This window comes from Pteronotus mesoamericanus, unplaced genomic scaffold (assembly GCF_021234165.1).
Source record: "Pteronotus mesoamericanus isolate MK-2021 breed Mesoamerican mustached bat unplaced genomic scaffold, CSHL_Meso_final contig_221, whole genome shotgun sequence".
Lineage (NCBI taxonomy): Eukaryota > Metazoa > Chordata > Mammalia > Chiroptera > Mormoopidae > Pteronotus > Pteronotus mesoamericanus.
Genome location: NW_026555092.1, coordinates 19,489,451 through 19,514,761, shown reverse-complemented (window position 1 = coordinate 19,514,761; position 25,311 = coordinate 19,489,451). Strand labels below are relative to the sequence as shown.

The window sequence follows — 25,311 nt, the reverse complement described above, 5'->3', positions numbered from 1 at the left end:
GGCGAGGGCAGGGCATTCGGCCATAGTCCTTAGGTGGACCCCGCCCCTGCCTCAGTGAGAGAGCTTGCAGGTGCAAGCCCGAGTTAGGAATCTGCACCATCTCTTCCTCTGGGTGCTGATTGGCGGGTTGGTCGGAGCTTAGACACAATTGTGCAAGTTTGGAAAAGGCAACGGTGGAGTTAAACTTGCTCCCGCTGCGTACTTGGGGCTGAATCAGGCCGCGCCTCTGCTGGCCCATATTGCACTGCGCGTCGCAGCGACGCCGCTCTGGGAGCCTCGAACGTCTCCTGCTACAGGAAGGAGAGACTCAAGTACCTTTTCTTTTGGTGCCTGGTCTTCCTCCAAGTTCACTTAACCGAACTCTAGCTCCCTTCCCCCTTAAAGTCAGGTTGGCCGGGTCCCCAGAATATACCTAAGATGCACCCCTTAATTTGGTCAGGCAAACAAGCCCAGAGAGTAGCCACAACGCAAAGGTTGACCATAAAAGAAAGACCTCAGGTCTCTAGACGCCAAGAGATACAAAAGTTTGTGGTTTCTGTCTGGACGATGGACCCTGGCCACGCATTTATTGGCCAGGCATTAATGCTAGACTTTTATTAGTATTAATTTGACAGAGAAACATCAACACGTGGCTGCTGCCTTATCTATGCATGCATTTGTTGACCATTATGTGTGCCTCCATGGGGGTTGACTGGCAACCTCAATGCCTACGGAGGATGCTCCAACCAACTGAGCTACTGGGCCAGGGCTGTGCTAGACGTTATAAATGTGATTTTATGCAACATTCACAGTAGCCCTGGAAGCAGAATGTTCTTTTTAATTTTATTTCTTGTATGTATTTTTATTGAAGTATATAGGGTAGTGTACATACAGAAAAATGTACAAATCTTAAACGTACAGCTCTATGATTTTTTTTTTCAATGTAACTACTATCCAGGTGAGGATAACAGGTTATCAGCACGCTGGAAGCCTCTCAGAATTACTCGCAGTCTATTTTACAGATTGGACAGATTCAGCAAGGTAAAGTAGCTTGCCCAAAGTCACACAGCTATTAAGTTACAAATTTGAAATATAAAACAGCCCCTGCCTCTTGAGCTGTGTCTTGCTTTATATCTTCCTTGGCAAGAGTGGCCAAGAAGCAGGGTAGAAGCAGGGTAGTCCCAGGGTAGCTCTGCCTTTCTCTCCCCACACTTCTGGCTCCCCTGCTCCTCTCTACTCCCTTGAAGACACTCTTTTTAAATAAGATTTTATTTATTTATTTTTAGAGACTAGGGAAGGGAGGGAGAAAGAGGGGGAGAGAAGCATCTATCGGCTGCCTCTTGCATGTCTCCAACTGGGTAACTGGCCCTCAACCTAGGCGTGTGCCCTGATTGGGAATCGAACCTCTGAGCTTTCCGTTCATAGGTGGGCACTCAATCCACTGAGCCATACCAGCCAGGGTTTTTTGTTTTGCTTTCTTTTAACCACGCTGGATTTACCCACGTTGTCTCAATACAAATGTGTCCTGAGGGAGCAAATGTCCATCGTTTCACACTATCTATTCCCATAAAGATGCTTAGATTCCACCTTACGTAATCAAAATTTAGCATGCCTCAAACTTATCTTAGCCCAATAAAAACTTACTATCAACAGACAGACACATGCTGTGTATCCACCCCTCTCACCATCTTCTCCAGGGTCTGATGCATTCCCTCCATCTTTTCTTCTGTCGAATCTTTTAAAATTATTTATTCATTTTTGAGTCTGACTTTTTAAAAGCCTGAAGTGCAACAATGAACTGATAACTACCACCTGATTAACTGCTGAGTCATTGTTGTAACACTCCCAGCTCCCATGGCCTTAGGCTTTTGATGTTACTTGTAGCCTTAAGACATTGTTAGATGTTAGGCACAACCAAATTTAGCCATCCTAGAAATTTCAGATCAATGGGTCTAATTGATGGGTGTATTGTTTTCTAAAATAGATGGGCTTGACAGCACACCACCTCTTTCACAATCCTTCTCCAACTTTAGAAAAGGATAACAATCAGCTTCTAGGATGCATTGTCCCAATGTAAAAACCTTGAGGCCACTAAAAAAAGGGACTCTTGGAAATAGTGACTACTCTAATGACTGGATCCTAAACTCTTATGCAAGTCATTTCCAATTCTTTGTTTTGAAAACTGTTGGTAGGCCATAAAAAGTAATTTTGGATAATAGATTTTGTGATTTGGGGCATATAACTTGGAAAGAGTTAAAACAAGTAACATCGCTTTAAGACTTTTATTTTCTTTTTAGATTTTTTTTTAAATTTATTGATTTTAGAGAGGGAAAGAGAAACATTGATTTGTTGTTCCACTTATTTATGCATTCATTGGCTTATTCTTTTTTTTTAAATCATGTTTATTCTATTATGGTTGTCTCAGTTTTTCCTCCTTTGTCCTCCTCCACCCATCCACCCCACCACTCTCTCCCACAGTCAGTTCCCATTCTGTTGTCCATGTCCATGGGTCATTCATACATGTTCTTTGTCTAGTCCCCTCCCCTTCTTTCCACCATTGTCCTCCTTCCCCATCACCTCTGGTCACTTTCAGTCTGCTCCATGTTTCCATGCCTATGGTTTATTTTGTTTGTTAGTTTATTTTGTTGAATAGATTCCACTTATAGGTGAGATCATATGGTATTTGTCTTTTACAGACTGGTTTATTTCACTTAACGTAATATTCTCCATTCCATCCATGTTGTCGCAAAAGGTAGGAGTTCTTTCTTTCTTTCTTTCTTTTAAAATGAAAATTGATTTTATTTATTTATTTTTTAAATGTCAAAATCCATTATAAAATATTAAAAAATTTAAATCCATTAAAAGTCTCAGCAATTAAAACAACATGACACAAGCACAGAAATAATCAAGTAGATCCGAACATTCTAGAAACAAACTGTCTGACAATATATGATTAAATTGATATTTCAAGTCAATGGGGAAAATAAGGCTTATTCAACAAATAAAGTGCATGGACTACTATTACTTGAAATAAAACAAATATAGAGCCCTATTTCACATATTATACAAAAAATATTCAGGTGAGTTAAAAATCATTATGTAAAATCTAAGGAGTTTTAGGAGAAAATACAAAATAATATTTTTCTCACCCTGAAGTAAAATATTCAAACCCAGAAGCTATAAAGTAAAATATTGACAATATGACTATATTAAACATTTAAGACTATACAGTAATATACATATAAAAAAGTTAAAGGACAAGTAATAGAATAGGAAAGTATTTGCAGCATCTAAAAAAGGGTTAATAATTTTGTTTTTTTAGGGAAAAAATTCTACAAACAGTCAAAAAATGGATGAAAAATACCAAAAAGTCATTTAAAGCTTTTTAAAAGTAATAGAAATAGTCAAGAAATATACAAAAACAGGGTTAGTTTCAACAAATAATGAAGTAACAATTAAAATAACACATCATTCTCAAAATCAGATTAGTAAGTATTAAAGATATTGGTAATGTCAGGTATTGGTGACTGTGAAAGGAACTGGGTGTTATTCATAGACTCTTTTTTTCATCCTAAAGCAATTCCTTTAGCATATCTTGTAATGCTGGTTTGGTGGAGATGTATTATTTTAGTCTTCTTTTGTCTGGGAAACTCCTTATTTCACCTTCCATTTTAATTGAGAGCCTTGCTACGTAGAGCAATCTCAGTTGCAGGCCTTCACTTTTCATGACTTGGAATATTTCTTGCCATTACCTTCTGGCTTGTAGTGTTTCTGTTGAGAAGTCAGCTGCTGGGAAACGCCCTGCCTGGTTTCAGGAGATGTAACCCTGCCAACATGCTGGAGGGCCCCAAGGCTGGAAATAATCAGGAGGCCTTGGAGAAACAGGCTCCTGAGGCTTGACCTGTACCCCCCCAGCAGGGGGATAGCTCCTGCCTCTCTGCTTTGCCTTATGATGGTCCCTGTTAATAATGGGTAAGATCTCTCAGGGGAGGGGCAGCCTAAGCCAGGCACCTATCGATATAGGCAGCAGACAAGAAACTGGGGGACAAGGAGAAGGGGCAAAAACACCCTCACACCTCTCAGTTTGGCTTGGACACGGCTGGAGTCCTCATTGCAGCCAAGAAGCAGTCTTCTTATTTCTTGGTGGTTCCCTCCCCACACCTGACTCGGGCTTGAAACAGTGCAGGAGTCAGCTCTAAAGCAGGTCTGGTGGTTGCCAGGGAAATCAGGCCTAAAAGTAATTTCTTTAAAGTGTGCTTTGGTCTTTCCTCGGATCTCTGGCCAGCTCATGGTGCGAAGGACATTCACATTATTTACACCCCTTACCCTTTATCATTAATGCGCTTGCCCTTATCTTCATTCTCTTTTGTTTATACTGGTTTCCTCTCGGACCCATGTAAATCAGTGTCATTTGTTTTCTTAAAAGCATCTATTCTCTGTGAAACTTAACATACTAATGTAACGAAATTACGTATGCATTCCTGTTACCTAGCCCCACTGATAAGGTTTTCAATAAAAGCCTTGGAACAAAGGGCAACAGGGTCTTCCCCACTAGAGGGATGTGCCACGGCCTTCTTCAGTAAGAGGGAAGTGCCCTCGTCAGCTCTCCCGGCAAACGTTTGCAACGTTTTGTGTTTATCCCCCTCATCTGTGACAACCCCAGGACGGGCTCTGCAGGATTCAGAGTGCTGCTTCCACCTCAGCTGGCCCCAGCCAGTATCCCTCAAGTTCAGGGAGCATCGTGCTCTCTGCGGTGCTCGCCCGCGGCAGTGCTCCCCGTCTAGCCGTTGCGCAGTGCAGCAGTCAGCTGCTAGTCGTATCGGGGCTCCTTTGTATGTTACTACCTCTTTCTCCCTTCCTGCCTTTAGGATTCTCTTTTGTCTTTGATATTTGCCATTTTGATTACGATGTGTCTTGGAGTGAGCCTCTTTGGGTTCCTCTTGAATGGGACCCTCTGTGCTTCCTGGACCTGTGTGATTTTCCCCTCCTCCAATTAGGGAAGTTTTCCATCACTATTTTTTCAAACAGGTTCTCTGTGGCGCTCGCCTGCGGCAATGCTCCCCATCTAGCCGTTGCGCAGTGCAGCAATCAGCTGCTAGCCATATCGGGGCTCCTTTGTCTTCCCATTATTTTGTGAGACTCTTCTTTTTTGCTTCTGCATCTTAAGTTGATCTGTCTTGATTTCCTCACTTTGTGGTGTGAACTTATATGATAGGAGACCAATGTTTTTTCTCTCTGGATCTGCCTCTGATGATGTCAGATGTTGACCCCATGTAACCTTAGGCAGTCTGTTTGAGATTTCCAGGAATCTATTGTCTGTGGCTGTCTCCTTCAGCTGTTAATCTAGTCACTCTGCACTTAGCAGTCAGGTTTAGACAGCACAGGGCAGGGCAGAGTCCCTCCTGGGGGTGGGGTTGTTAGGTCCTCTCACAGTGCTGCAGCTAAGGAGAGTGGTCTTTGCCTGAGCCAGATGGCTGCTGCTGTATGGGGGAGGAGTCAGTACCGGGATCCCACCAGCTATTCTCTCTGTTCTCTGCCCAGAGCCTCCATCTCCAATTTCTCCTCAAGTGTCTCTAGACCACTCTGCGCTCCCATTAGCCAGGGATCTATTATCTGTGGCTGCCACTCTGTACTCAGCAGCCAGGCTTTAGCACCACCAGGCCAGAGTAGAGTCCCTCCTGGGGGCCAGGCTATTGTGTCCTCTCAAGCTGCTGGCGCTCAGGGGAATGGTCTGACTGAGCAATATGGCTGCTGTGCATGAGGGATGAATCAACACCGGTATCCCGCCGGCTACTCTCTCAGTTCTCTCCCCAAAGCCTCCTTCCCCAGTCTCTCCTCAGGCATCTCTAGCCCACTCTGTCTTTGCCTTTGCCAGGGCCCAGGGTAAGTGGCTGCAAATAAAAATGTATGCATTGGCCCTTTAAAAGGCTCTTTGCATCTCCAGCCACCTGTCTCTGGCAGAGAGCAACTCTGCCACTTTTTGCAGCTGGCTGTTATCTGTGTACTTTTTGGGCTCTGGTGCTCTAGGCTGGAGATCCCAGCTGGTGGTTTAGAACCCCGCTCTTCTCAGGGGAATCCCACTGGCTATTTCAATATCCCTCTGGTGCTGCTGCCCATGGGTGCCCCACTTGCCTTCTCAACGCTCTACTGTACTCCTTACCAGTTAGGCTGTGCTAATGCTGATTCTTCTGTCTGTCTGAGGTTATAGAGCTCCTCTCTCACTATTGTGCAGTTGTTTGTTCCAGGTGATTTCTCCACAATTTAGTTGTAATTCCAGATTGGTCCTGGGTGGAGGTCAGTGTGACTTCCATTTACTCCTCTGCCACCTTGATTTCTCTGGTTGATTCTTGTATGTGCTCTGACTAGGGATCAAACCCACAGCCTTGGCATAGTGTGACAACTCTCTAACCAACTGAACTACACAGCCAGGGCTGTTTTGTACTTTAGATTCCACATGTAAGTGAAATCATAGGGCATTTGTCTTTCTCTGACTGATTTATTACACTTAGCATAATACCCTCTAGATCCATCCAATTAAAACGTTTTCTTGGTGTTAGCTTTTCTTAGGGGGGAAAAAAACAAAATAAAAAACAAAATGGTTCAGAGGGAAGAAAATAAAATGTCAAGTGCCTTGTTATAACTCTAAATCAGTGTCCCTATGGGGAAAGTGTTAAATATGGCTCTGTGTGTTAAGTCAAAAACCTTTGAGTTTATCCTGAGGAAAGCAGGGAGATGGTCTCAGCAGGATTATGCCATGCTCAAATATGGATTTTATAAAGGTTATTCTGGTAGTAGTGAAGGAAGTGACTACTGGTAAACGTACAAAACTGGAAGCAGGGATACTTGTTAGGAGGCAGTTATCTGGATGAGAGGAGGGCCTGTCCTAAGTCAGCAGCTCACACCCTCATAATATATTAGAAAAAACACATTTTAGAAATATTTAGGATTTGAGTAGCAGCACTTGGTGATCCTCTAGAGGTGTGAGGTTAAAAAAAAAAAACAAAACTAGAAGAGTCACTATGACTCCTAAATTTCCAGTACATAAAAAGATACTGGCTAGAACCATAAAAGGGAATATTGGGGTCCCCCAAAATGGGGAAGTTCCCCCACTAACATAGCTGGGGAAGGGAAAGCAGAGTAGGGCCAGTGAGAGTTACTTAGCATATCTAAAGAACTTGGCCAGTATTTTAGTAATGTTAAGTCACTGTGCCTGCTGTGCTAGGAGCCAGGGAGGGGGGCTTGACTCTAGCCCTTGCTGCAATGTAGCTAGAGGGGCTTGCTGCACCTGCGAGAGAGGCTTAGAGGCAGCTCCTACATCACCGGGCCCCACTTGCCCAGACTAGCAATGGCAGCTGAGAAAGGCAGAAGAGATCAGTCTACTGGCAGGTGTAACCCAGCATGGGAGGAGTCAGAAACGGGATTGCAGAGGAAGATCCACCCCCCGATTTAAATTCAAGCATGATAGCCATGCTAGAGCTCTGGACCATGTGGGAAGTAGAATAGGAGAGTCATGAGAGGCATCATCCCTCTCTCTCTCTCTCTCTTTAAACCACGTGGCTTCAGAGTGGAGAAGAGGATCTTGGCCATGATGTTTGAAAGGATGCCGAAGGACTCCCACCAACCCACCATGAGGATGCGGTTTTGGATTAAGAGCAGGAGCCTGGATGAGCACGGACAACTGGGATTAGCCAGGAATGCTGAACAGAGATGGAGCGGGCAGGGGCGGGTGATGCTGGGCTGAGGACTTCTATTTCTTCTCCTGAGAGATAGTACTTCTCATTGGCTTGGTTTGGTAAAGGGAGGCAGGGCTGTGTATTTGTGGGTGTTTGTTTTTTCTAAAAGGCGTGGGATTTAACAGCAGAATTATGCCATTTTTCTAAACCTGTGTAACTTTTGAACAAATGGTTCTTTCCTTTTTATAAGACTCTGGCATTGGGGGTCATGGTTATTAGTGGCAGGCAATAGAACCCAGTGGTTCTGTAATAGAACAATATATTTTGTGGCCCTGAGAATCATTTATTGAACCTCCTATTAAAACTTATCATGTAAACTTTGCCCTGAGCTTTTTAAAATATAAAACTATATTGGAACTGGCTGGGTTGCTCAGTTGGTTACAGTGTCGTCCCCATAATATCAAGGTTGTGGGTTTGATCTCTGGTCAGGACACATACATACAAGAAGTAACCAATGAATGAATAAATAAGTGGAACAACAAATCAATATTTCTCTCTCTCTCAAAACCAATCAATATAAAACTATATTACCTTTATAATAAATGGAGAAAGAGAGAGAGGAATTATTAAAACGATGAGCCCCTCCCCCCTCAAAAAAGGAGCCAGAAATGAGTATAATGTTAGAGAAACTAAAACAAATGACAAAAAGAACAACTAACATTTTATTGATGATCTACTATTTGCAATACTCTTTGTATTCATGTTCTCTGATCTCTACAGCAGAAACTTTTAGATTTGGTTGATATGAAGGTCACTGGTGACCTTGTGGAGAGGTGGCCTGGGGGAATGGCTATTCCCGATGAAGATGGTCTAGATTTAGTATAGGAGATGAAGATTTGGAGAACCAGAGGGCAGAATTCTCAAGAATACTATAAGAAGGAAAGTGGTGGCTTAGTGGCTTGGGAAGAAAGCAGATGGAGAGATGGAGGGGAAGTTTTTCACTATGTGGGAAATTTGAACATGAGCATGTGCTAAGGGGAAGGGTCAGGTCCAGTGTAAGAGACAGAGATATGAAAGAGGAGAGAATAATGAAAGGAATCATGGTTTTGACTATCATTTACTAAGCCTTAGTAACTTAGTGCATTCAGGCTGCTATAGCAAAATACCACAGACTGGGTGGTTTGTGAATAGCAGAAATTTATTGCTCACACTTCCAGAGGCTGGAAGTCCAAAATCAGGGTGCCAGCATGATTGGGTAAGGGCACTCTTCCAGGTTACAAACTTACTATATCCTCACATGGCAGAAGAGGAAGGGGATCTCTCTGGACTCTCTGTTATAAGGCACTAATCTCATTTATGATAATTCCACCTTTGTGGTTTAATCACCTCCCAAAGGCCCCACATACTAATACCATCATGTTGGGCATCAGGATTTTACATATGAATTTTGGAATATACAAACATTCAGACCATAGCACCTAGTCCTTTTGTTAGGACAAAAAATAGACCATCCTTGTCTTCTGACTTCAAGGTTCACAGTCCTGAGGAGCTAATAGAGAACAGGCATATTATAGACCCAGAAGTGCAAGCACAGAGGAAGTCTTTTGGGATGCAAGGGAATGAGACTGAAACACATGAAGACCTGGAAAGGGAAAGGGGTCTCTAAGGAAAGAAGAGGACATGCCCTGCTCTGGACCATTAGAGCCAAGTTCCCAGCCCTTTCTCATTGAGCATTTCAGCATTTGGCAGAAGTTTCTAGAATCTGAGAGGCCTGTGATCAAGTCAGAGAGATGAGGAAATGCCTTCTCAAGTCTCTGGGCTATCCCAATATCTGTTTACTTGCTGATATTTCCTGCTTACTCTAGGTTGGGCTGTCTGAGTTGAGAAATCAAGAACAAAGTTCAGGACCAGAGGACCCATACGCCAATCGGGGCAATAAAGGAATTTTGCTGCCCCAGGGCTTTCGCTCCTCCTCAGCAGGCTGTTTGGCTCTGTGCAGCTGAAATCTGGAAGGGTGAGGGAGTTAAGGTCTCCAGGGAAGCCCTCATGAAATGGAGAGACAGAGATATGTGGGTAAATGCATGAGCCTCCTTAGATTCTACTGGGACAATTCTGAGGTTTGGTTTTTCATGGTTTTTCAGGGTATTCCTTAGGTGGATTCACCCCAGTTGCCCATAGTATTAACCAGTTAATATATTGACATTTTCCCCTTTTCAAGCTAATTTTCCCACTCCCTTCTTTCTGATTTCCTGGAATCACCTCCAAATGAATGACCTACTAGAGTCTTTGTTTCAGGGTCTGACTTTAGAGGGTCTCCAACTAAGATACTTGCCATCTAGGTAATTTTTTCTTAAAAATTTTTTTTTTGTTTTTCCTTTATAAAACTAGTACATGTTCATCATCACAACTTTTAAAAATATAAAAAGGAGTAAATATTTCCATTACTGAAAAACAAACACTATTATTTTTTAGCATTTCTTATTTTGTATTGGTGGCTTTAACTGTGTTATTATAATCTAAATCACCAAAATAATTATTCTATTTATTAGTTTGTGATTTAATCATAGAAATTCAGTTTTTTTTCTTAATGATGCCTGTGAATATTAGAAAAATAGATTTTAAAAACATTTCTGTAATAGTGGGACCAAGGGTGTTTGGAAAGTGATTCACAGGACATAAGTTAGAAAAGGTTGAAAGCTCTTACCTTAGAGATGGCAGCTTCGAGATACATGAAGTTTGTATCATTTTAACAGGCAGAAATGAAGGGAGGGAACATTGCCAGAACATTAATTAACAAAGGCATGTTAGCAAGAAGAGCCAAAGATGCTTAGCCAGTGGGTCACTTCATCTGGAAAGTAGGTAATATTGGATGTTGATTGTTTAGTCATGAAGTTTGAAACCTGGCAGAGACAGTAAAGTTTTCTAAGCAGGAGGGGGAAAATAAAGTACATTGGGAAGATTAATTAGGTAAAATATACAAAATTGATGGAGTAATGCAGTCAGGAGGTTACAGGAAGCCAAAGCCTATGGAGTAAGAGTCTTAATCAGGGAGGTATTTCATTATTGGAATAAGGTGTATTACCTTCTAGATGGGTAAAAATTGGTCACCTGAGAGGATGATCCCTGTCTATCCCTTGAAATCAAAGGGAGGAAGCACTTCTCCTCTATCAGGATAGCAAATTCCTGCTAAAGCTCTAACTGTTAACAAAAATTCAATCATGTAAATTTTAAAGATCTAATTGGCTTTATTGAAGAATTTATGAATCAGGTAGTGTCCCATCTAGCAAGTAGAAAGGAGCTCCACTGAACTGCACAAATGGAAAAGTTTCTTAAAGGCAGAGAGAGAGCAGGAAAAAAAGAAAATTATTAGCAAAGAACATATTATTTCAGACAAGGTTGTCCTCCTAAGGAGTCTATCAGTGGATTGCCTGCTAGTGCTGACTAGGAAATTCCAGGTTGGCTGGTTAAAAGTCACATTTCTGGGCAAAGTTTAAACTGTAATTAGTTTATGTACTAAGTCTTGATTTGCTGCCATGGGCCCTAACACAAGAGACTCCACTTTGCCTCTGTTGTCCCTTTTTTAAAAAACTGTTACGTGTCAGAGCATACCTAAGGAACCAATTTAATTAGCATTATTCTGATGACAATAGCTAAGAAACTGAGATGGTATAAATTACTAGGGAAGGGGGGGAGTCACTGGGCAGGGCGTCTCTGATGGGGGGTAATGGGGGTGTTTAGAGCCCCTTTGGCGTTCCTTAATCCAGAGTGAATGAGTCCTTAGAACCATTTTATTGCCTTTTTCCTGATTCCTTCCACATCAAAGCAAAATTCTTAGTAACATTTTGGTTCATATATTCCTTAATACCAGAAAGAGTGTTCTGTAGGGTAGGCAGATACATGCCCATCCTTGAAAAGCCATCTTTTCAGAGGGGAGAGAAAAACATTCATTTGTTGTTCCAATTATTTATGCATTCATTGGTTGTTGTTGTTTTTTTTTTTAATTTTATTCATTTACTTTTTTTAGAGAGAGGGGAAGAGAGAAAGAGAGTTAGAAAAAGAAACATCCATTTGTGAGAGATAAATCAATCAGTTGCCTCTCACATGACCCCAGTCAAGAAACCTGGTCCACAACCCAGGCTTGTGCCCTGACTGGGCACCGAACCAGCAAACACCTGGTTCACATGCTAGCACTCAATCCATTGAGCCACACCAGCCAGGGCCATTGGTCGATTATTGTATGACCGGGGATTGAACCTACAACCTTAGTGTATCAATCAGGATGCTGCTCTAACCAACTGAGCTATCTGGCTAGGGCTAATGTCTATATCAGTCCTTTTTGAGTATATAAATGATAGTAAGCTCTCCTGAATTAGGAATGCCCAACAAACGTTGAGTGTTAGGCCTTTGGTTGCAATGAAAAAGCCAGGTCTCGCACAGGCATCCAGACTGCATTTGTGGCTGCTTAGGAAACTCTAAGAGTAAACCACACTTGAGGTGGTAGTGACTCAGATAATGACAGAAGTAATAAGGTGGTGAGAAGTGGTCAAATTCAGGATACATTTTGAAGACAGAGCTGACAGAATGAATTAAATGAGGAATATGAGGGAAAGAAGAATAAAGGAAGACCCCTGGGATGTTGACCTGAGCAACTAGGCAAATGTTGGTGTCCGTTACTAAAACGGCGAACACTGAGAAAGCAGTAGATGAGTGGTAAGGAAGAAAGAGTTCTTTTTGGACATGTTGAATTGGAAATCCCTATCAGACATAAAAGAGGGGAACCAAGCAGACTATTGGATAAATGAGTCTGGAGCCTAGTTGTGAGATTAGGGCTGTATAAATGTTTAAGGTCCTGAAACTGGATGAACTTACCCAGGGAGTAAATGGGACAGAGAAATGAGGACTAAGGTTCTATTCTGCCCTGCAACATTAATAAGTCAGGAAAAGAACCCACAAAAGGAACAATCACCACAGTGAAAGAAAAATCAGGAGAGTGTCAAATTTCAGAAGCCAAATAAAGAAAGCTTTTCAAGGAGAGAATGAGCAACCAAGACAAATGCTGCTGAAAAATCACGTAAGATGATTGAGGCTTGCTATGGATTTGGCATAATGTCGATTATTAGAGATCTTGACAACAGAGACTTCAGTGAAGTGGTATAGGCAAAGACTGATTAGAGTGAATTGAAAAAAGAATTGGAGGGGAGGAAGCAGAAAGTGCAATAGACAACCCTTTTAGGAATTCTGCTATAGCAAAATGGGACAGTAGCTGGAGGAGTAATGAAGTCAAGGGTGGAAGTTTTTTCCTCCTGAATTGGAATATACACTATTGTTAGGTAGAGCAGCCATCTCCAACCTTTTGGGTACAAGGGACAAGTTTTGTTGAAGGGGGTTGGGAGGTCGACAGATAGGAGGTAGACTTCAGGCAGCATTGCCAGATGCCAGCAAAGCTTTACTCACTGGCCACTGCTTACCTCCTGCTGTGCGGCCCAGTTCCTAACAGGCCACAAACTGGTAATGGTCTGCGGCCTGGCGAGGTAGGGACCCCTGAAGTAGGATAGATAATAAACCAAGGCAGGGAGGAGGAGGGAGACATGTCTCACCCACTAACTCAGTAGTCCTGAGCCTGGCCCAATAACATTGCCGGGTGTTCCAGCATCAGAAGGAGCATCATGCTAGCACAGGAGGAGGGGAGCCCTTGAAATTCTATGCATTGTTTCTACTACCTGGGAAAGAAAGCCTTTGAAACTATGTATTCATCCCAAGGCCTAGAGGAGAGAAGAGGAGGGTGTTTACAGTGGCCAAACAAAAAGCCTATAAACAACTTTGATTTATTGCCTACCTCTGTGCAGGGGGCCACTTTGAGTGGTATTAGGAACTATAGCCCCATGCAAGTTGGGGCCTGGGAAAGGCCTGAACACTGGCAAAGCTGGAGTCAGGCAAGACCCGATAATGACTTCAGGGCCCCCAGGGGAAATCAGACTTAGAAATAAATTACACTCCTTGAAGCATGCTTTGTTTCTCCCTCAAACTCTGTTAATCTTATACCAGATAACCAGCTCAAGGATGGGAAAAAAGTTTACAAAACTCCAGGACCCTGACTCAGAACCCACCTGGCGCCATAATGTTTGCTCAGCCTGGACCTGAGGAAGTTCAGTGTGTTCCTGCCATTGTCATCTTTAAGCAATATCTATTCTCTCTAAGCTTTAGTTGCTGATGTAATTATATTACCTATACATTCCTGCTGCCTATTCCCCACCTGCAATCCTCTCAATAAAACCCATTGAGCAGGGGGCTTGGGGCATTCTCCACTACAGGGAATCGCCTTCCTCCTTCCTTGACAGACAATTGGTGTCTGGAACGACTTGTTATTTCATTCGTGGTGAATAGGACTCCACGGGATGAAGTCCCCCACACCTCTGGTCACTGTTTGATGTAGGGGTTCGTAACACTTACAGAACAAGTCCATAAATAACTTTGGCTAACTGCCTGGATTTTAATCAACTGCCTCCTGTCATGTACTTGTTTTACAAAAAGATGACCAAATGTGATCTGGAGCAAGATAAGAATTCTGGGCTAACAGACCCCCACACATACCTAAACTTGGGTTGTCACGTCTCCCTTGGGGAAATTGGCACCACCCTTACCCACCGATCTATATGTAACACCCTCACCCCTATCCTGCCAACTATATTAGTTCTCAAGACAAACGACCTGATGCTCTTGTCACCCTTTCTTTTGCTGCCCTTACGTTGCCCTGCCTTGAACCTATGCCTTTCACCCTCTACCACTTCCATGAGAATGCATCACTAATAAACTCTGCTTGCACACTAGCAGAGTGGCTGATCTGTAATTCTTTGCTGTGTGGGCAAGAAGAACTGCGTTTCTCCTGTAACACTATACTGGGTCATATTCTGATCTACTATCATGAAGAAAATTGACAATTCAGTAGAAAGAGAAAATAATTGCAGGAGCAATATTCTTAAGTAGGCAAGAAAGTTCATGCATTCTAGACTTTAGACAGGAGAGCAAACTAATAAAAACTTTTTAAAGTAATTGATGCCTCCTGATCTCCAGTATCTCATTTAATCCTCACGGTAACCCAGAACATTGATATTATCATCCTTATTTTAAAGTGGGTAAATAGAGTGTCAAAAGGCATGACATAGTGGTGAAGAGGGAATTAAATTTTTGGCTAATTTTAGAGAGTATACTTTCTTTTGGTTTATAAAAATTTATTAGAATTTAGTTATTTAATCTTCTAGCCCATGAACATCCATGAAGCTGCCTTTCAACTTTGTCCTTCAGCTGCATGAACGCTGTCATAAATGCCTGGAAATCCTCAGGATAACAGGTCTGCTTTTGCTTAAATCTCTTTGCTCCAGGACTTATAGTCAACCCAACTGTTCACCACTTTATTTTATTTTTTAAAATTAAAAAAAGATTTTATTTATTTATTTCCATACAGAGGGCAAGCGAGGGAGAAAGAGAGGGAGAGAAATATCAATGTTTGGTTGTCTCTCAAATGCCCCCTACTGGGGTCCTGGTCTGCAACCCAGCCATGTGCCCTGAGAAGGAATTGAACCAGCGACCTTTTGGTTTACAGTGACCTTTTGGTTTGGTTTGGTGCTCAATCCACTGAACCACACCAGCCAGGGCTCACACCTTTATTTTAAATGTCTCCAAAATCTTCACCCAAACATGCCACTCACAGATGAAAATGTATCCATAGCAATAAATAAATAAATAGATAGATAGATAAATAAATAAAGCCAGCCAGCCAGCCAGCCAGTCAGTCCAGACATGTCAAAGACTCAAGTCCACCATTCCAACTTCCAGCTGTTTCTTTTTAGTGCCAGTCTGCCCATGGCAAGAGTGTGATGCTTGTGCTTTAAGACCCCAGCAGATGTTCTCATTCCTTTGGCGCAGAACTAGAGAACAAACACAAAAAATACCCAATGAAACATGCTGTGTAGCCACATTAAACATCAATGTCATAAATATTTATGCCACAGAACAGAATTTTTTCAGAAGTCCCTTCTGTCCACTGCTCTTAAATCATCACAGGCTTCAAAGACAATATATATTTCACTCGAATTGACAGAGGCTATTGAATCATTGAATGAGGCTATACAGAGAAGTGCGCTACTCAAGAAGTTTTGTAGTAGTTATGGAGTGCCTAAATTGTCAGGCTGAGAAACTGGGAATCTCACAGCCCTGAACCTCCACCTTGGAGGCAGCCTGACTACACGGGTCGTGAATCAAACAGGATAGTTGTTTAGAAACAATTGTGTTTAAATCCTTGCTGTACCCTTTGGTAGCTATGTGACCTTGGGCAAATTTCCTCATCTGTGAAATAGGGATTTTAATACCTACTATGCTGACATGTTTTGGGATTCCTTAAAATAAATAAAGCCCAGGCTGGCGTGGATTTGCAGGTTGGGCATTATCGCACAAACTAAAAGATTGCCAGTTCGATTCCTGGTGAGAACAAGTGCCTGGATTGCGGGTCAGGTCCTTGATTAGGGGTGTGCAACTGATCAATGATGTTTCTCTTGCACATTGATGTACCTCCCCCTCTTCCTTTCTCCCTTCCCCTCTGTAATAATAAATAAAATCTTTTTAAAAAATAAATAAAATAAGCCCTGGCCGGTGTAGCTCAGTGGCTTGAGTGCCAACCTGTGAACCAAAGGGTCACCTATTCAATTCCCAGTCAGAGCATACGCCTGGATTGTGAGCCAGGTCCCCAGTAGGGGATGCTCAGGAGGCAACCACACACTGATATTTCCCTCCCTCTTTCTTCCTCCCGTCCTTTCTCTAAAAATAAATAAATAAAATCTTTTAAAAAAATTAAATAAATAGCCCTGGCTGGTGTGGCTCAGTGGATTGAGTGCCGGCCTGTGAACCATAGGGTGGCTTGTTTGATTCCCAGTCAGGGCACATGCCTGGGTTGCGGGCCTGGTCCCCAGTTCAGGGTGTATGAGAGGCAACCAAACATTAATGTTTCTCTCCCTCTCCTTCTCCCACCCTTCCCCTCTTTCTAAAAATAAATGAATAAAATATTTTTAAATAAATAAATAAATAAAGGAAACATTTAAAATGGAGCCAAGAAGCCCTGAGGGGGGAGCTCTTATACACTGCTACCCATACCTAAAACAGGAAGACACACCACAATGAAAAAAATGAGGTATCTAGAAATAAATTTAACCAAGGAGGTAAAAGACCTGTACTTGGAAAACCATAGGACACTGAAGAAATAAATTGAGGAACATACAGATAAGTGGAAGCATACACCGTGTTCATGGATTGGGAAAATAAACATTAAAATGTCCATACTACCCAAAGCAATCAATAGATTCAACACAATTCCTATTAAAATACCCATGGCATATTTCACAAATCTAGAACAAATATTCCAAAAACGTATATGGAATCAAAAAATACCTCAAATAACCTCAGCAATCTTGAGAAAGAAGTATAGAGTTGGAGGGATCACAATACCTAATATCAAAACTATACTACAAGTCCAGTGTAATTAAAACAGTCTGATACTGGCATAAGAACAAACACACAGATCAATGGAACAGAACAGAGAGCCCAGAAATAAACCCACGTCTCTATGGTCTATTAATATTTGACAAAGGAGGCAAGAGCATCCAATGGAGTAAAGATAGTCTCTTCAATAAATGGTGTTGGGAGAAATGGACTAGTACTTGCAAAAATATTAAAGTAGACCATCAACTTCCACCAAACACCAGAATAAACTCAAAATGGATAAAAGATTTAAGTATAGGTGGCAGTACCAAAAAAATTTTTAGAGGAAAATATAGGCAATAAAATTTCAGATATATCATGTAGCAATATTTTTACTGGTATATCTCCCATGGAAAGGGAAATAAAAAAAGTAAACAAATTGGACTATGTCAAATTAAAAAGCTTCTGCACAGCTAAGGAAACCATCATCAAAATAAAAAGGGAACCCAAAATATGTATAGAAAAATATATTTGTAAATGACACATCGAAGGTTTAATCTCCAAAATATACAGATAACTCGTATGACTCAACACCAGGAAGATGAACAATCTAATTAAAAAATGGGTAAAAGACCTGAATAGACGCTTTTCCGAAGGAGGACATACAGATGGCAGATAGACATGAAAAAAATGCTTAACCTCACTAGCTATCAGAGAGAGGCAAATGAAAACCACAATCAGCCCTGGCTGGCATGGCTCAGTGGATTGAGCAGTAGGCTGCAAAGCAAAGGATCTCAGTTCGATTCCCAATCAGGGCACATGGCTGGGTTACAGGCCACATTGCCAGAAGGGGATGCACAAGAGGCAACCACACATTGATGTTTCTCTCCCTCTTTCTCCCTTCCCCTCTTTAAAAATAAATAAAAATCTTTGAAAAAAAAAAACAAAAAAACACCACAATCAGATACCACTTCATACCTGCCCTAATAGCTATGATTAATAAATCAACAAACAAGTTCTTGTTAGGATGTGGAGAAAAGGGAACACTAGTGCACTGTTGGTGGGAATGCAGACTGGTGCAGCCACTCTGGAAAACAATAAACAGTATGGAGTCACCTTGAAAAATTTAAAATGAAATTGTTACAGTGTTCACCAAGACTGTAAGCAAGCAGACTGGGGCCTGTCCATGTGACACTTTGGTGAATGACCCAACAATTAATGCTGGAAGGAGCAAATCTTTATTTATAATATTCCAACCTGGAGGGGGCCGGGGGCAGGCTCAGAGCATCTCAGCTCAGAGTCCTTCTTTGCCATGAGACCCAGAACTTCCCATGCTCCCCAACAGGCTATTAGCCAAAAGCCTGAAACATTTCCCATGCCCTAATCTTAAGACGGCTGTGCAAGCAGTTCTCCAGTCTCTCTGGATCAAAGTTGCCATCTTTACGTAGCAGCTCTCTCCTTCAGGATCTGGGGTATGTGTTTATCAACCTCCATTTTAGTTCAGGAAAGCATGTTGCGTGTTACTCTGGCTCATGGTGAAACTTAGGAAAGGCACAAGTCTTAATAGTCCAGATAAAATCCAGGTGTAGCAGCACAGGATCTTGCAAGTAAGTCCTTTGCGGCTCCCCAGGCCACCTGGCCTCCTTCCTCACTATAAACTGCATCCGGCTTTTCTTCTCCTTTCTAAACCATTTCGGGGAGGGCGAGGGTGGGGGGAGAGAGAACATGCCTCTCATGGCTCTCCTACTGTCCTTCCAAGCCACGTGGTCGAGAACCCTCCTGTGGCTGCTGAGCTTGAGTTTAAATCCTCACCCTGCTCTTCCCCCATAACCCCATTTCTGACTCCTCTCACAATCAGCTACACCTGGTACTCTGTACTCTGGTCTCTTTTGCTTTTCTCTGGCTGCCATTGTTAGTCTGGCCAGGCTTGGCCCCGTGATGGAGGGGAACTGCCTTTCTACTCTAGCACAGCTGCAGCAAGCCCCTCCAGCTCCCCAAGAATCAAAATCCTGCCCATTTCACTGGCTCAGATTGGCTGCCGCAGTTACTTAACATATCTATAGAAATAGACAGCTGCCTTTGATATGAAAATTAATCTCAGTGGCTCTGCTCCTCTACTCCCTCCCCCAAGCCAGGTTAGTGGGGGACTTCCCTGTCTTGGGGTCCTCTATATTCCCTGTTACAGAACTGCTTGTTCACCCAGTGAATCCACTTCTGGGAATATATCCTAGGAATCCTGAAACACCAATTCAAAAGTATATAGGCACCCTTGTGATCATAGCATCATTATTTACAAGAACCAAGATTAAGAAACAGCCTAAGTGCCTGTCAGTAGATGAGTGGATTAAAAAGCTATAGTACATTTACACAGCAGTAAAAAAGCAAGGAATTCTTACCTTTCATGACAACATGGATGGAACCAGAAACTGTTATGCTAAGTGAAATAAGACAGTCAATAAAAGACAAATACTATATTATTTCACTTATCAATGGAATCTAATGAACAAAATAAACTAATAAGCAAAATAGAATCAGAGGCATAGAAACATGGAACATACTGACAGCTAGCTGTAAGAAGGGAGGGAGCAGGAGGGGTCTTGTTGAAAGAAGATGAAGGGATTAGTCAAATAACATGCATGCATGACCCATGGACATGGACAATGACGTGGGGATTGACTATGGGACTGGGGGGGACCGGCTGTGTAGAAGGGGGACAAAGAGGAAAAATTGGGACAACTGAAATAGTAGAAACAAAATATTTAAAAGGGAAAAAAGAAAGAGACACCATAGTAGGAGGAGGGAAGAATTGCTCCTTTCCCAGCAAAACACCTCCATTTTTGTCAGTCATTACCTAAACCACTTTAGCTGGTTGCCTTCAGGTTTGGGCTCTTGGTTATAGCCCAGCCAATTTGAAATTGTCACATTCATTACTACTCTTAACTCTTCCAAAACAACGCCTCCCAACTTCCCTCCTTCCCTCTATAAAAGAAAACCCCTGTCCTTTGTTCTTGGGACTTGCCTATGGTTCCTGAGAAAATTCCTCTGCTATTTCAGAATAAACACATTTTGCTGGAAAATAACTGACTCTTTGTATTTTTTAAGGTCAGCAGATTAAATGAAACAATGGATGTAAAGTGCCTGGCAGTACATAGTAGGAACTTTGTGAATGGTAGTGATTATTATTTGTATTCAGAATAAACTGCTGCAAGCTAGGCTGGGGGAGGAGAACTATCCTCTCCCCACCCAGCTGAGCTGCTGAAATGCTTCCCCGCCCCTAGAGAGACAGCTGGACCTCTGAATGGAGGAGGATTCCGCAGAAGGATTGCTCTCTCTCTCTCTCTCTCTCTGTCTCTGTCATACTCACACATGTGTATGCACCCACATTTATGTAGCACTGTAGGTGTTGGTATTGAAACTGTAATTATATCAGGGCAGTCACATAGATCAGATAAATGCTTCATTAAAATGGTGGAAAGGAGGATGCAGCCAAGTGAAACTGATGGGGGACTCAAAAGTTGGGAAATTTTAGTTTCAGGAAATAGTTTGATAAGCCTAAGTAGTAAATGCAGGTGAAAAAAACTGTTGTTTCAGGAGCTGCAGATAAGGCCCACCCAGACCCCAGGAAATCACAGCGACTGATCTTTGCACTCCTCAAGAGACCAGAAGCAATCGAGGTGCTAATTCAGCCATTGTGTTCCAGGAAGAGACAGACAATCGCCCAGCGCAAGAATGCTACGGTTTTGTTTTCTTTTTTAATCTAATTTTCCCTGAATTCCAAACCCCTCACTACACTTTGTACTCTGTTATAAAAAGGCTGGCTTGCAAGGAAATGTAGGACGATCTGCTGGGGTACAAACCCTCTGTCCTCTCAGATCGCAGGCCATCTGACATGAAGATTCAATCCCTGTCTCTGCTTATTGGTCTGGTAGATGACTGGCAGCCCGAACACCAGCTTTTCCGGTTTCAAAACCATTGGTCTGGTGCTAGAAAAGCAAGGGGAAGAGGATGGAGTGCTATGGGCGCGGCTGGCAAGGCAAGGCAGAACCACAGCAGGAAGCAGAGTAAGTCATATGGCAGCGCTGATTTTTCCTGTGAACTTCATTTCCCAATTTTACATCCTTCCATTGCACATCACCCACAGAGCCCACTCTGTGCTAAAAATAGGTAGAAATGATTGATTTATTCATTTAATCGACATACATTTAATGTCACCTACCACATGCCAGGAATTTTCTGGAAGAATAAACAGTTGTCAGGAAGTTAAAGGTAGCTGGAAAGGGTGGCTTGAGCAGAGGAACTAACATGTCTCAAGCTGTGATGGAATGAAGTAGGCAAGATGTTACATTCCAGGAATCATATGTGGTTTGATAAGAGGGGAGCACAGGGTTCCTGTGAGAAAAGTGGGAGATGAAACTGGAGAAGTAGGATAAGTCCATTCATAAAGAGCCTAACATGCCACATTAGATGTATACATAATTAACTAACCATTTGTGGGTGGGAATGCTAGACTCCTACTTTATACTACACATTTAAGTAAATTTCAGAGGATTTAAAGGTTTGAATATTAAATGAAGACACAAAGAAGAAATAAGAGACTATTTGTATAATCTTGGGGTGGAGAAGGTCTTTTTTAACTTTAAAACCAAAATTAGAAAACTATAAAAGAAAATATTGACAGTTTTCACTATCTCGAAGTGACAGTTTTTCAGCAAAAGTCAGCATAAGAAAGATTAAAAAGACAAATGACAAAGTAGGAAAAGACTGCAATATTTTTAATGGTCGAAGGGTTCAAATCTTAATTCAGAAAGAACTGCTATGAAATCAATAAGAAAAAGGCCCTGGCTGGTGTGGCTCCATGGAATTAGTGCCAGCCTGCCAGAAAAAGCATCGCTGATTCAATTCCCAGTCAGGACACTTGCCTGGGTTGGAGGCCAGATCCCCAATGGAGGAGTGCACAAGAGGCAACCACACATTGATATTTCTCTCCCTCTTTCTCCCTTGCTTCCCCTCTTTCTAAAAGTAAATAAAACAAAGTCTTTAAAAAAAATTTCTTTCCAACTTAATTTGAAATTAACTTCTAGAAATCTCAGTTTCCATAATGACCAAAAAGTAAGCAACTGGTATTCCTTAGATTGACTTGTGAACACATCTCATGACCATTAGAAACATAGGTTCCTCTATTGGCAAACACTCTTGTCACAGGTGGGCACAGGTAACCAGGCTCTTGGTGATGGCGGACAAAAAATTGAACTGAACACACAGTTTATAGCAGAGAGCGAGAAAAAGCAGATTTATTAAGCCACACAGAACATGAGAGCAAGCCAACTCTGAGCAGAGTGGAGCAGAGAAGAAAGAAGAGCTTAGCAGCAGCAGCAGGGGAAGCAGCCAAGAACAGGGCAAAAAGGGTGAACTCAGGAGCTAGAGGACTTTTATTCCTTAGGGGGTAGGTCTCCCATGATTTCCTTGATTGGCTACTGGGAAGAGGGTCGCACAATGCTAATTTATTATAATGAAGTAGGGGTCAGGTAGCATCTTCTGCGCAGGTGCAGTCCTGATTAACTAGGATTCAATGCTTCTCCAGATGCAGAAACTACCAGACTTAGGACAGGGTCTCCGCCCTTTATCCATGTTCTTTGTCTCCTGGGGCACCTCTGGAGTTTCCTGCTTCCTGACTATCTCCTGCCTCACTCTCACTTTCAAGAAACACACTTCCAATAAATCACAAGACATTTATCTATAGCTCCAAATCCACTCCACAGCCTCTTTGTAATAAAAAGCCAAAATAAGGCCTAGCAATCTATATTTCAGTAGATTTCATGTTATTTCAAAATACCTAGACATTCAATAACTTTTATCAGAATTTACTAATTTAGAAACAAATAGCTGAAATAAATTAAATTGATTTGCTCAGATATAACTAAGGTTTCCCTCCTTTTGATAAGAATTATCTCCCCAAAATTTTTATTTTAAAAGATGGCCTACACAAGACTTCTTGAGGAAGGCCAGCTATTTGCATTTCAAAAACAAAGGGAAAGAAAAGCAAGCTTCTCCTAGGAGGACTGGTTTCATCAGGAGAAGGGACTGAAAAGCCGCTTGCGTTTAAAATGCCACTTTTTTTCTCTGCATTGAGAGACAGTCCCAATTTTTCTCAGGATTTAGCAGCTCCCAGGTCTTCAGGAAGAGAATATAGAGTGGTTTACAGTCTGGGAGAGGGGTGAGATTTTTTCCCCCCTTTTTGTACACTTATTTTTACTTAATGTGGGCACGGTGGAGTCACGCCTAACTCCAAATGGGAGTTGAATGCATGACTTGGGTTAGGCAGGTAGGAAATAGATGGAGGATTAGAATCCCCTCTCCAAACTTCACAGAGACAGGGTTAGGGGGTTAGTCCAGGTCGAGCTTCTGTTGCCCACTGCTCCCCTAGTCACAAGTGTCTGGTGGCCAGGGGAGAGGGAGAAATAGAGAATGTCCCTGTGTGAGCCAAAAATGTTAGGGTGGTCAGTGACATGGGCTGTGAAAGAATTCACAAAGAGAAGAAAGTGTAGAGAATAAAGTTTTTATTCACTCTCCAAAAAAGGAGAGGGGCATGGTGTGAAGAGAGACACCGGCAGTGAGGGTTAGAGGTTTTGCGCTTTTATTGGAGTATAATTGGATTTAAAAAAGCGGGGGGGGGGGGGGGGGGGGGTTGCTGTTGTGTGACCCCTGGGATGGCCCTTCCTAACACTAGGCTGCAGTTTTTTCCGATGTTATCTTCTGCCTATGGCTATAGGAAGAGGTTAATCACTTTCTTTTCTTGCTTTCTAGTACCTAATTTCCAGTCCTGGGGACATAAGCTCAGAAGTGTAAAATGGCAGTTGTGTTTAACAAGGTCATAGGCCTGCTCAGCAAATGGTGCCATGATAGCAAATGGTACTGACTTTATCCTTTCAATGTCCATGATATGTTAAGTGGAAAAAAACAAAAACCAAAAAAGGTTGCAAAAAGGTTTGGCATTAGCTGTGTTCAGCTCATTTAGCCTCAAAGATCAAAGTCCTAGGGCTTTAGAAGGCTGGGGTGACAGCTGCTGTCCAGGGATCAAGGTTGTGCAGCCTGAGGGAGGAGGTTGGCCATGAGCCAAGCATAGAGGTGGCGATTTCTTCCCCTGCTTCTTTATCCATTGCAGAGCCCAAAAGCCAAATCCCTGCAGTGGAGCCTAGACTTCCTTCTCTAGGCAGAATGTGGGTGAGGGTTAAAGTCTTGTATAGGTACTAGGACCCTTCCCACTTCATTAGGGTAAGAAGGTGACTTCTCTGAATTCTGCTAGTGTTCGTCTTTGGGAATCTGATTTCCTTTTACTAGGGATTCTAGCATATAAGCCTTTGCCATAAGAGTGCCCTTTCAGTCTAGGAGCATACGGAAGGAAACTGATCAATGTTTCTCTCACATGCTGGTGTTTCTTTCTCTCTCTTCCTCCCTTCCTTCTCCTCTCTCTAAAAATAAATAAATAAAATATTAAAAAAAAAAAAAGATTCTCCAGTGAAAACTCCTATGCTGGCTTTTCCCCACCTAAGCTACTAGGGGCCCAGTCCTTTTTTTTTTTTTTTAATTGTATTTATTTACTTTTTATAGAGAGAGGAAGGGAGGGAGAGAGGGAGAAAAACATCAACATGTGAGAGATACATTGATTGGTTGCTCCTTGCATGCCCCCACCTGGAGAACCTTGGCTGCAACCCAGGCATGTGCCCTGACTGGGAATTGAACCTGCAACCCTTTGGTTTTGCAGGCCTGAACTCAATCCACATAATCACACCAGACAGGGTGTGGCCCAATTCTTACACACTTAAAAAATGCCTGCAGCCCTGGTTGGTGTGGCTCTGTGGATTGAGTTCAGGCCTATGAACCAAGAGGTTGCTGGTTCGATTCCCAGTCAGGGCACATGCCTGGGTCGTGGGTCAGATCTCCAGTTGGGGGCACATGAGAGGCAACCACACACTGATGTTTCTCTCCCTCTCTTTCTCCTTTCTCTCTCTCTAAAAATAAATAAATACAATCTTAAAAAAAATACCTGCAGTTTGTTGTTGTCTTCTAGAAAAGAGGAGGACAGAAGTCACAGTGTGATTTTCAGGCCCAGAGAGTGCCATAAAGCAGTAAAGTTCCCTCTAGTTAGCAATTCCAGACCACCATCCAAACCAGAGTGATCATGGTTGGCTCA

General features: G+C 42.3%; 1 non-coding gene across 1 annotated transcript; it reads right to left on the bottom strand.

The window, feature by feature from the left end:
- Positions 1 to 15,653: 15,653 nt before the first annotated feature.
- Positions 15,654 to 15,716, bottom strand: LOC129069505 (small nucleolar RNA SNORD75). The gene has a single exon (XR_008529007.1). It is a non-coding gene; the product is annotated as a small nucleolar RNA SNORD75 (small nucleolar RNA).
- Between the last annotated feature and the right edge of the window lie 9,595 nt (positions 15,717 to 25,311).